Here is a 13,269-nt window from a genome sequence, read left to right as displayed (position 1 = left end):
GGCCACTTTGCTCAAACAATGTCAGAAACCGAAACCTATGAGCAGAGTGATGACCAAGCATCAGCTTCAGAGATTGAGGTACAGAGGAGGCCTCATAAGGGTGGAAAGGGCGGTCATCATAAGCGAGAGGAGCCCACCTCTTTGACAGATTTACAGGCTTGTCCTATGGCAGTCTCATGTTTCCAGTACATGTCTTGTTATGAGTTTTGCGAGAGGATCTCTCAGATTCAACATCACAGAGAGTTAGCTCGCCTATTTGTTTTACATTTGCATGATGGACATGTCAACCTTGCCGGGGTGGACTTTACATTGACACCCGAGATGATTGCACAGGCCACAGGGATACCTAATGTCGGAGAGGTATGGAATAAGCGCAAGGTGTTGGAAAGTGTTCATTTTGAGCCTTTCGTTAGACCAGCACTCATGAGGCACTTGACATGTGTGTTTCCCTTCAGATTTCTCAGGAGTGAGTATGCTCCCATGATGAGGCTCATCATGCTCTATTTTACCTGTGAGGGTAGATTTTCACAGGTATATTCGTACCATATTCGCCTATTGATGCATTTCACACGGGTACGGATGATGAACATCCCTGTTTTCTTCTGCCAGAACATTGAGAGGATGTTGTCTGTGATGCAGCGGAAGAGCCTGGCACAGCAGTATAGGAGCCTTTACCATTATGGTTTGATTCAGCTTGTGGTCTTACATCAGTTGGCTCAGCAAGGCATCTCATGGGAGGAGTTTATCTCTCGTGAGCTTTTCACAGCACCACCACCGCCACATCCTGAGGTTATTCACGAGGAGGGAGGACCATCACAGCAGCATGACATCCCCGTCACTAGACATGTCAGCTCCTCACCTTTGGTTACTTATCAGACAGGCCAAAGGGCCTTATTTGCAGCAGCTCGGCGAGTACTTTCTCCACAGCATGTGGAAGGGGTCTCGCCTTCTTCATCGGCTCAGCGAGTGTTATCTCCACATCAGGTGGAAGGGGCCTCGCTTTCTTCAGCAGCACAGGTATCAGAGAGGGGCAAGCAGCCCAAGATTGATGAGGGACCATCAGGTGTTCCAGATATAGAGCTTATTGATCTTGATGTCAGTTCTCCTAGCCGAGAGTCAAAGGAGATCATTCAGCACCTTAGAGCTGAAAATGATGCATTGCAAAGGAGATTAGAGGGGGCACAATGGACAATCTCATATCTAGAGCAGCGCAACAAGCAGTTGGAGGATGAGCAAGCTCTTGATGAGTTCTGGAGGATTCGTGGAGACCGCATCTTAAATAGAAGAAGACCCGATGATCTATTGCCCGCTGAGCGAGAGTCCATGCTTATCCGGCTCAATGCTCACTTGGAGAGGCTGTTGGCTAAGGCCAACCAAGATAAGAAATTGTTGAGAAACATGAAGAACCATTATTGGGCGAGGATGCACGTGTGCAAGGCAAAGATGAAGATGTTCCAAAGGCGGTTGGCCAAGGCACAAAAAAGGAGAAAGAGGCCCGATCCCCTCCAAATTTTGGTCGAAGCTTCCTTGAAGGAGCAAGGCACTAAATAGCTCAGCCACAGCGCAAATACCAAGAAATTGTGAACATTTTGGGTCAATTTTGGTTTTTTCAGGCAATTTACAGGTTTTGTCCATTAACGGGTCTCACCCCCCGCGCGACCCTTTCTCTTGGCAACTCCATTTTGAAAAAACTCAGCATTTCCAGATTTGTCATGAAAAGTTACATATGCTCATCCATTGCCAAGAGATTTTGTGAAGTTTTGGGCCTCCAGAAAGTCAAAAAACAAGCAAAAAATGACTTTCTGCTACATTTTTGAGACACAGAAAGCAGTCTTGGGAGATTGCAATTTTGGAGGGGCAAATGACCACCAAATTCAGAAATTCGAGTTGGGTTGGAAAGTAGACTCATAGATCTTTCCAACACGCCTATGCTTGCCCAATTGGGACACCTAGAAGTGCCCCAAAAGTGCCCTCAAAGGCGCGCGACCCGTCAGGCAGAGGCGCGCGACCTATCAGGCAATTTTCTCAAAATTTCACTGTACAGCTCAGAAAAACGCAGATTTGACCATGTTTGACTTTTTGGAGTGGATTGTTATCCTCCTTGAGGTAAATAATGTAATTTTTTTTGATACTTTTACACTTATGCATCTCTTCTAGAAGATTCATTCATGAAATAGGTGAAAATTAAATGAATGAATTGGTTTCCTAGCTTATAGAGGCAACTTGTTTTGACTGCCTAGTTTTCAGTGCTTAGTTTAGAAGTGGTTGAAACAGCTCCTAGGATAGTGAGCTCGACTCCTAGAGGTAGGGAAAGATGTTAGATGATCTATATTATGTACTTTCTTTCTCATTTTCATGGTTGGACTCTTGAGGGAGAAGCTATCATTGTCTTATTCACTATATCTCTGCAATTTTTGGCTAAGGAAGACCAGGGTTTTGCAGTCCTTTTTGGGATTCTTGTGGTTACATGTATTGATGGTGTGTTTCTCTATGTAATTGTAAGTGTGTTATGTGAATCATTTCCTTTCTTTCCTTCTGCACATTAGGCAAATGAAGTGTTAAAGTAGAACTCATGACTGTCATGCTCTGCTTTTAAGTTTGCTTAATATCAATGTTTTCTACTGTTTAAAGGGAATTCAAGGTTATTGCTTGCTCTCTTTAACTCCTCACCGGTCATTCTCATCCATCCATCTCTATTAAAGGCATCAATATTGTTTCCTACCTCGCCCCAAAGAACCCCCTGCGAAAACTGTGTCCAATCCCCGCACCTGAAATTGCCATTTCCCCAATTTTCCACCAAAAACCCTAAAAATCCCAAATCAACCCTTTTGATTAGTTTACTAGCCTAAAATCAGTGTTACCCTATTGGTTATCTCGCCCATTGAAGATCTTTACCAAGATAGACCGGAGATAGCCCTCTCCTGCCCCGTAGGGCTAGCTACGAGGCTAAGTGGTTTGATGTTGCCTTGAGGTTTACCTTGCTCAGCCTGAGGTGAAATTTCAAGCGCTAACATACTGGCGACCATACTGGGGAGAAAAAACTTGTCTGTGGATTGATGTGTTGGTTTCATAAGTCTTAGACGGAGCCTGAAGTTATGCCAGGTAGCCTTCGAAACGCTTTTGCTTTGCATAAGCGGAAGTAGATAAACGCTGCTTCAGTCAATCTCCGTGAGCTTGTGAATACAGCACTTCATTTGTATATTACCCCAGTACATGAATCAAGTTCAGATCTGATTGTTGATAGTGGACAACGATCAGACACTTGAAAGGCTGAAATCATTCACTTGGCGACTCTAAATTAGTTTCTAGATCAGATCCAAAGACTCCACTGGAGGATGATCCTGACCAGCAAAAACTTGAAAGGAGAATATGGCAAGATCAGGTACTCAAGTTGGAATTTCATCCAGGACATTTTGTTCTTTGTCATAAATTATTTCTTCTCTTTTCCCAAGAATGTCCAGAAGGCTTTGCAAAGTATACTATGTTTGAGAAAAGATCCCAGGCTTGCAGTTGATTCTTTCCCTTTGAAGATTGTGAATACCAAAGATTTGCATGCCTTTGAGTTTGATCAAGATCCTTTTTCCGAAATTTGTGATGACCATCTTCAAATTGATGAGCCTCAAGAGACCAAGACTGATTCTATACCTGCTGTACATACCCATACACCTTGTAAAATTCCAGATCGGTATAAACCTCTTGTTTTACCTTCTGTTCTTCATGCTTTCCCCAAAAACTATGATCTATACTTGCCGAGGTTTGATGGTGAAAGTAAGAATGTCAACGCTGAGCAACATGTGCAGAATTTTGAGAATTTTCTAGATCTTTTTGAAGTTGATGAGGAAGATGTCAGTATTAGGCTTTTTGCTCTTTCTTTGCAAGCTGAAGTTAAGAGTTGGTTCAAAACCCTGCCTGATGCAAGCATCTCAGATTTCCAGCAGTTTGTCAAAGTTTTTCTCGATAGGTGGATGATCGGGCAGAACCTTTTCTTGATTGTAGAAGAGTATAACCAATCGAAAAGATTGCCAGGGGAGACAGTACAACAATTTTCTGCCAGATTTAATCAAGTTTATTATTCAATGCCAGTTGATATAAGACCTTCTCCTAGATCTTCCCTCTTGCACTATCTGGGTGCCTTTGATCCGGAGATGGAGTTTCAGTTGAGAGAAAGGAATATTGCAACACTTCACGAGATGCAGAACAGTGCAGTAAATGTAGAGGCTCATCCGCTGATCCGAAGGGCAAGAATGAAGGAAGAAGAGATGAAAAACATAGATCCGGAAAAATCAGCATCTCTAGAGGTGAAGCTTGACATTTTGGTAAGTGCCGTGGAAAAGATGATGGACAAGATCAACACAAAGAATGATTATGATGTTCAAGGCTCGCTGATTGAAGAAGAACAAGTTGTTGATCCAAAACATTTTGTTTCTTATCCTAGTTGTCATAGATCTGATAATGATTGTTTTGTAGATCACCTTGGTGAAGAAAGCACTGTTGATATGACCTGCATGCTTGATGATATGTTTTATACTGATGATTTGCCTCAGTTTGATCAGTATGATGATGATTATGTTCTCCAAACAAAAGCTAATCTTACAGACAAATCAGCAGCTAGTTTGTGCGAGGAGGAAGTTCACTTTCAGCAGCTTGAATACAATGATCAACCGATGCATATCAGCTATGACATTGACGAGGAAAGTGCATCAAAGTTTGAAGTAAGTGAAGGATCTTTGCCTTTTGGTTTTGATTCGTTTCAGTTCATCAGAGAGAACTACCATGCAATCAGAAATCAAATGTCAACAAGTCTTGATTTGAATCATCTTGAGAGCAATGAAAATTTTGTTCAAGACTTCTCATATTCAGATTTGCAACCCCCGAAAGCCATTGATTATCAAGTTGCAGCTGAAGACTTGGAAGTGGACACACATGATTTAATGATTCAAGGTGACTCCGTACCATTCTATTTTGAATCATTTCAGTTTTTGAAGGGTAGATTGCATAGTAAATCTTCAAATGAACAGCCTATAACAAATAAGCAATCTCTCAGTGTTAATGTTGAGGATGAGACAGATAACAAAATTCTTGAGCAGCCTGTAGCATCAGATTTGCAGCCACCAAATGAAATTGAAGGGCAGATTACAGACGAAGCTGTGGAAGATGAAATACATGATTTGATGATGCAGGAAGATTCTATACCCTTTTGTTTCAAAGAATTTCAGTTTATAAGGCAGAATCTTCATAAAATCTCTCAAGAAAAAGATGAACAACTAGAAGGATGTCATACATTTTCAATGGATACATTACAACAGTCTTTTCAAGTTTTTCATGATCCAATAGCTGATGTTTTGGATGAGGTTTGCAGTCAAAGTCTTTCTCCACTGACTACATGTGAGCTTGAAACATGTGCTGATATGAATTTGATCCGGCAGCCAGTTTCTTTGTCATTTTTAGCAGAGGTCTCATCACAAGGCTCAGATCAAAGTTTGCATTCATGGTATGAGGAAATGAGAAGTAATCCATTAGATGAGCTAAGTTCCAGTGTGCTTGAATTGCAAGATCCTTATGCAGTGTTTTTGGAGGTGGATAGAGAATTCATATCTTTCAACGGATATGTTTCTAAGTTGTCATGGGAGTTGCCTTTCAGTAGTTCTCTCTTGTTGTTCATAAGCAAGCACTTGTGGAGAATTCGAAAAGCAGATGGGACACTTACTTGGTTACATTGGTTGTTTCATTTCACTTGACCAGGTGATGAATGAAACTGTTAGAGTAGGTTGTGACGAATAAGCTCCACTTTGAGCATCATTTTCAGTTTGTCGGTTGTGTTTAAGTATTGAGTCAGTTTTTAGTTGAGTGAGAGTCAATTTGTGTTGTCAAGTCATTAGTTTTCAGTCATGCATTTCAGCTTGAGTTTTTGACTCCATTGCCCAATGGTTGAAAACACTGGTCTGTTCTCCCAGAGGTCTACGGTTCTTGGCACCTCCAAGGAGCTACCATCCCCATTGGAGCCAATGTTAGAGTCGGTCCAGTAGCCCTCCATCAGTGATCAAAGCTCTTTGCATTTGCATAAGTAGGTGTCTCATCAGTGTCAATTTTTGCATTCCATTAGGCATGCCATAACCCTGATGGAGGAGCTGGTGTCTTTGTCCCCCTCTTGGCATTGCTGGATCAAGGTTGTTTCAGTCCTTAGACTCTTTCAAACTTACTTGTCTTGTCTTGAAGTCAAAATTCTAGGTCTAGGGTTTTGGTCAAGTTTGTCTTCAAGGTCATTGTCTCTGAAGGTCAATAGGTGCCTAGCAAGCCAGAGGGATGTTTTTCAAAGTGTTTCTTCGAAAATTTCTATCTTGTACAGTTAAATTTCACCTTGGATTTAAAAACCCTGTTTTTAAAGACAAGGTCATTTTTCAATTTTTTGTAAAAGTGGTGAAATTTCAAAAGGCTTCCAAAGACAGCATGTAACCCTGGCTCCCTTGCCAAGATCCCTCAGATGCTATCCCTGCAGAAAGCATCAAAGAAAAGCATCAAATCAGTCAATTTCAGGACAAAGGAAACCAAGAAAAAGTCAAGTTTATAAAGTGTCAAAGAAAAACATTATAAAGTGGGTTTGGGCATGAAATTAATTCAAATTAAAGTTATAAAAGCCCAATCTCCCTCCATCGACCCTCATTGTGCATCCAAGTCGTTGAGCAAGCGCTTGCAAGTGATTTCGAGCTGAGTTTTTGAGCTTGACAGGCGCGCGACCTGTCAGACCAGGCGCGCGACCCGTCAGGCACCTTCCAGCAGTGTTAATTTCTAACGGGCGCGACCCGTCAGTGGCGCGCGACCCGTTGGGTGAGGCGTGCGACCCGTCAGCGTCCTCCTTATAAAATCATCTACAAATTCATCCAAGGAGCCAACAAAATCGCCAAATTGCCTAAGGTAGGCCCTCCAACTTACAAATTGCTGCTTGTTATGGTTAAAGACATCATGAATACATTTTTAAAGATCTCATTGTGCAAGAGAAAAAGCTCTATGTGGCTGTGGTTTAAAATTGTAAAATATGCCTAGGGTTTTATGTTGTTTTAGGGTATTCCCTTGTAATCATGTTTTCCCCATGCCCATTTCTTTTTCCTGGATATTCCATGTAAATTTCCCTTGCTAAATTTGTAAAGAAAACCTAAACGCTACCGCTCTTCCCTAAAAAAAAATAAAAAATCAAGCCCTAACCCTACCTCTCATTATACACATGTAAACAAATGTATATAATGATGCATATGCAATGATTTTGCAATGTTTTTTCCCTAAAATCCCTGTTTTATATATTTACTCCCATTTTCCCTTTAAAAGTATCCCTTCCCTAACATTCCCCTCGTGCTCCGTGTCCCCTTGAAACAACATATAGATCAGCATTTTGCAAGGCAGAAACAGCAGTATATTTTGGCCACTTTGCTCCTTAAACAATGTCAGAAACCGAAACCTATGAGCAGAGTGATGACCAAGCATCAGCTTCAGAGATTTAGGTACAGAGGAGGCCTCATAAGGGTGGAAAGGGCAGTCATCATAAGCGAGAGGAGCCCACCTCTTTGACAGATTTATAGGCTTGTCCTATGGCAGTCTCATGTTTCCAGTACGTGTCTTGTTATGAGTTTTGCGAGAGGATCTCTCGGATTCAGCATCACAGAGAGTTAGCTCGCCTATTTGTTTTACATTTGCATGATGGACATGTCAACCTTGCCGGGGTGGACTTTACATTGACACCCGAGATGATTGCACAGGCCACAGGGATACCTAATGTCGGAGAGGTATGGAATAAGCGCAAGGTGTTGGACAGTGTTCATTTTGAGCCTTTCGTTAGACCAGCACTCATGAGGCACTTGACAGGTGTGTTTCCCTTCAGATTTCTCAGGAGTGAGTATGCTCCCATGATGAGGCTCATCATGCTCTATTTTACCTGTGAGGGCAGATTTTCACAGGTATATTCGTACCATATTCGCCTATTGATGCATTTCACACGGGTACGGATGATGAACATCCCTGTTTTCTTCTGCTAGAACATTGAGAGGATGGTGTCTATGATGCAGCGGAAGAGCCCGGCACAGCAGTATAGGAGCCTTTAACATTATGGTTTGATTCAGCTTGTGGTCTTACATCAGTTGGCTCAGCAGGGCATCTCATGGGAGGAGTTTATCTCTCGTGAGCTTTTCACAGCACCACCACCGCCACATCCTGAGGTTATTCACGAGGAGGGAGGACCATCACAGCAGCATGACATCCCCGTCACTAGACATGTCAGCTCCTCACCTTTGGTTACTTATCAGAGAGGCCAAAGGGCCTTATTTGCAGCAGCTCGGCGAGTACTTTCTCCACAGCATGTGGAAGGGGTCTCGCCTTCTTCATCGGCACAACGAGTGTTATCTCCACATCAGGTTGAAGGGGCCTCTCTTTCTTCAGTAGCACAGGTATCAGAGAGGGGAAAGCAGCCCAGGATTGATGAGGGACCATCAGGTGTTCCAGATATAGAGCTTATTGATCTTGATGTCAGTTCTCCTAGCCAAGAGTCAAAGGAGATCATTCAGCACCTTAGAGCTGAAAATGATGCATTGCAGAGGAGATTAGAGGGGGCACAATGGACAATCTCATATCTAGAGCAGCGCAACAAGCAGTTGGAGGATGAGCAAGCTCTTGATGAGTTGTGGAGGATTCGTGGAGACCGCATCTTGAATAGAAGAAGACCCGGTGATCTATTGCCCGCTGAGCGAGAGTCCATGCTTATCCGGCTCAATGCTCACTTGGAGAGGCTGTTGGCTAAGGCCAACCAAGATAAGAAATTGTTGAGAAACATGAAGAACCATTATTGGGCGAGGATGCACGTGTGCAAGGCAAAGATGAAGATGTTCCAAAGGCGGTTGGCCAAGGCACAAAAAAGGAGAAAGAGGCCCGATCCCCTCCACATTTTGGCCGAAGCTTCCTTGAAGGAGAAAGGCACTAAATAGCTCAGCCACAGCACAAATACCAAGAAATTTTGAACATTTTGGGTCAATTTTGGTTTTTTCAGGCAATTTACAGGTTTTGTCCATTAACGGGTCTCACCCCCCGCGCGACGCTTTCTCTTGGCAACTCCATTTTGCAAAAACTCAGCATTTCCAGATTTTTCATGAAACGTTACATATGCTCATCCATTGCCAAGAGATTTTGTGAAGTTTTGGGCCTCCAGAAAGTCAAAAAACAAGCAAAAAATGACTTTCTGCCACATTTTTGAGATACAGAAAGCAGTCTTGGGAGATTGCAATTTTGGAGGGGCCAATGACCACCAAATTCCGAAATTCCAGTTAGGTTGGAAAGTAGACTCACATACCTTTCCAACAAGCCTACTCGTGCCCAATTTGGACACCTGGACGTGCCCCAAAAGTGCCCTCAAATGCGCGTGACCCGTCAGGCAGAGGCGCGTGACCTATCAGGCAATTTTCTCAAAATTTCACTGTACAGCTCAGAAAAACGCAGATTTGACCATGTTTGACTTTTTTGAGTGGATTGTTATCCTCCTTGATGTAAATAATGTAATTTTTTTTTATACTTTTACACTTATGTATCTCTTCTAGAAGATTCATTCATGAAATAGGTGAAAATTAAATGAATGAATTGGTTTCCTAGCTTATAGAGGCAAGTTGTTTTGACTGTCTAGTTTTCAGTGCTTAGTTTAGAAGTGGTTGAAACAGCTCCTAGGATAGTGAGCTCGACCCCTAGAGGCAGGGAAAGATGTTAGATGATCTATATTATGTACTTTCTTGCTCATTTTCATGGTTGCACTCTTGAGGGAGAAGCTATCATTGTATTATTCACTATATCTCTGCAATTTTTGGCTAAGGAAGACCAGGGTTTTGCAGTCATTTTTGGGATTCTTGTGGTTACATGTATTGATGGTGTGTTTCTCTATGTACTTGTAAGTGTGTTATGTGAATCATTTCCTTTCTTTCCTTCTGCACATTAGGCAAATGAAGTGTTAAAGTAGAACTCATGACTGTCATGCTCTGCTTTTAAGTTTGCTTAATATCAATGTTTTCGACTGTTTAAAGGGAATTCAAGGTTATTGCTTGCTCTCTTTAACTCCTCACCAGTCATTCTCATCCATCCATCTCTATTAAAGGCATCAATATTGTTTCCTACCTCGCCCCAAAGAACCCCCTGCGAAAACTGTGTCCAATCCCCGCACCTAAAATTGCCATTTCCCCAATTTTCCACCAAAAACCCTAAAAATCCCAAATCAACCCTTTTGATCAGTTTACTAGCCTAAAATCAGTGTTACCCTATTGGTTATCTCGCCCATTGAAGATCTTTACCGAGATAGACCGGAGAGAGCCCTCTCCTGCCCCGTAGGGCTTGCTACGAGGCTAAGTGGTTTGATGTTGCCTTGAGGTTTACCTTTCTCAGCCTAAGGTGAAATTTCAAGCGCTAACAGTACTAAGTTTAAAAGATGTGGTATGTAGATATAGAACCTATGAAACTGACAAGATATACCAAACGAGCCGGAGCACTTGGGGCTGTAGATCAGAGCATGTCATCATCACACCAGGGTCCTGACTATAATGATCCACTTGATGACCTATGTTGTCGATGTGATGTGGTCTTGAATGGAGTTTTTGAGTGAAAATGACATGAACTAGAAGATTTGTATATAGGTGAGTGTATCGTCTTCCCTTAGATTGGCGAGGGATCATGCGGCACATGGTGATGGCTAGTCAGGTAGTACGAGATCTATGAGTAGGCATAGCATAGCCATTGGCTCGGGATCCTCCAAATAGTTACTAGGAACGGGGATGTGTGGTTCCCCTTGTTTTTGTTTTGATAACATGGTATGGGAATGTATGATGTATTTAGAGTAGTGGAATCCAAACACTTGTATTTTTATATGTCGATACATAATGTGATTATGCATCTTTGATATGACGATTGTGGTTCACCATTTGTTTTGGCTATGGTTGTCCTCTATGGTATACATGTGATAAAGAAAATCTAAAATATTATTTGCAATGGTATCTACATAGATATTTTGGGCTCTAGGAACATGACAAAATGTAATGGAATCAAATTCATGTACCAAAAGCTTAACTCATAGATATTTTCTAAATAGGACTTGGTTATGTAGATGATACACACCATTCAATTTCATTCTGAGTAGCATGGAATCCAAATGAACATGAAGATGAAGGAAGCGGTGAGCAAGGTAATCAACTCACAAACCTATCAATGCATCATATTTGGCCTGATTATTGGTGGCAGAACCAATGCATGCGCTGTTAGAGTGAAATAATGTATGCAAGGAGGTAAAGATGGCCTAAGCTACTGAGGCTAGTTTCCTAGAGAAGCGACTTGCACCGTCGGCATAGCCGATATAAATTGTAGATGATGGATCCATATGAAAGGTGAGAAAGACAACAAATGAGAGAATGCAAGCTACCTAAATGCATGGCAAAAATAAATACACACAAATTAATGCTATGGGTAAAATTTCTTTAAGTAGAGTGCATTATGAGGATTAGGAAGAATTTGGCCTTTGAGATACTCTAGAAGATATGCCCCCTTACCCAAGTCCTTACAAATGATGTAAGGTCCTAGCTATAATGATTCAAACTTCCCATGCCCGATGACATCATGGGCTTGGTCATACACAATAGCAAGATCACCTTTGTGAAAGGTATGAGGTTGGAATTTTCGGTAATATTAAGATTTGGTGCACTTCTTGGCCACTTCTATGGTTTGTAGTGCAACACGACAGTATTTAGAGGCACACTTAAGCATGATAAGTCTCTGTTCTAATGGTTAGGTGTCAGGGACAAGTTTCATAGCTATATGTGAGGAAAGGATTTCACACTCAATCAGTAAGACTGCCTCCTCGCCAAAAAGAAGGTGGAAAGGAGTTAACCCTATGGAGGTTTTAACAAAAGTTCTATAGGCCTATAGAGATGGGTAGAGAATAAGGTGCCAGTTGGTTTTGTGCTTGTTCAACATCCATTGAAGCATAGTTTTAAGGATTTTGCTGACTAATTCAACTTTTCCATTACTTTGGTGGTAGTAAGATGATGAACACTGATGCTCAAAACACAAGAGAGAGGATAGTTCATGCCAAACCTCATCTTTGAAATGATGGCCATGGTTAGAGATCAATTGTTTCGGAACCCTGAATCGAGCGATAACATGGTTGAAGAAAAAGAGGGTTGTGGTAGATGTTGTACTGTTGAATGTCGGCATGGACTCATCCAAGTTGGTAACATAATCAACTGCCATGATAATATACTTCTGGTTATTAGTGGATGGTGGTCTACACTCCATACAATCAATGGTCCATTTGTAGAGAGGACCAACTGTGATGACAGGATGGAGGGGCTCTTGCATTTGGGAAAAAATTTGGCAATTGGGACAGTGTTTGACTACCTCAATATAATCATTGAATAGAGAAGGCCAAAAGTAACCAATGTGCATGATGTTCTGGGTAGTGGCCATACGAAAGAGGTGTCCACCACAAGCGCCACTATGACAAGAATTAAGGACTTGATATGATTTAGGATGAGTGAGAAAATGATGAAGGATACAATTAGCAGTGCAATGATAAAGGTCATCACCGATGAGAAGATAGCGAGGGGCCTGGTATCAGATACGACGTCGATTATCATGAGTAAGATGGGGGTGAAAATTTTGGGTTTGTAAATATGGAAGGAAGTACACATGATGGTGCATATCATCCCAAGGGTAATCAAGGGTAGTCATGGCTTCCATGATGTCCTCATTGGAATGGAAGATGGGAGGACTGGAGGAAAAGGGACTACATGATGCAACAGAACTACTTGGTGCATCATCCTAAGAAAGAAGGGTCACATATGCAACGTATGGGGTGGTAGAAGAAGAGCTAGCAGATGGAAGATATACCGATGTGGATACCTAAGAGTTTGACGAGGAAGGTTCGACCGAAGCATGCAGGGGAACCTCATAGAGGTTTTCCTATGATGATCTCATGGATGATGACAAGTAAAGGATCTGGACCATAGAATCCATCATCTCTACATCGGGGGTAGTGATCACAATGGTTGGGTCAGAATCCCCCTGTTCTAGTGTATTAGTGGTACTAGAACCCATAAGTAGAGTAGTAGATGATCCACTATGAGTGGCCTCAAAGTCATGAAGCACATAGAGGAAATCACAAAATTCATCGAGACGAGTGAAACAATGGAGGTAGTGGTTGTAATGATTGCACAAAGCACACGGGTAATTTGTACGCAATGATTTAAGTTTCTTAGACAGATT

Source organism: Pinus tabuliformis, chromosome 3_2 (assembly GCF_031772625.1).
Source record: "Pinus tabuliformis cultivar Carrire ecotype Pingquan chromosome 3_2, CPIR1, whole genome shotgun sequence".
NCBI lineage: Eukaryota > Viridiplantae > Streptophyta > Pinopsida > Pinales > Pinaceae > Pinus > Pinus tabuliformis.
This window is presented reverse-complemented; position numbering follows the sequence as displayed.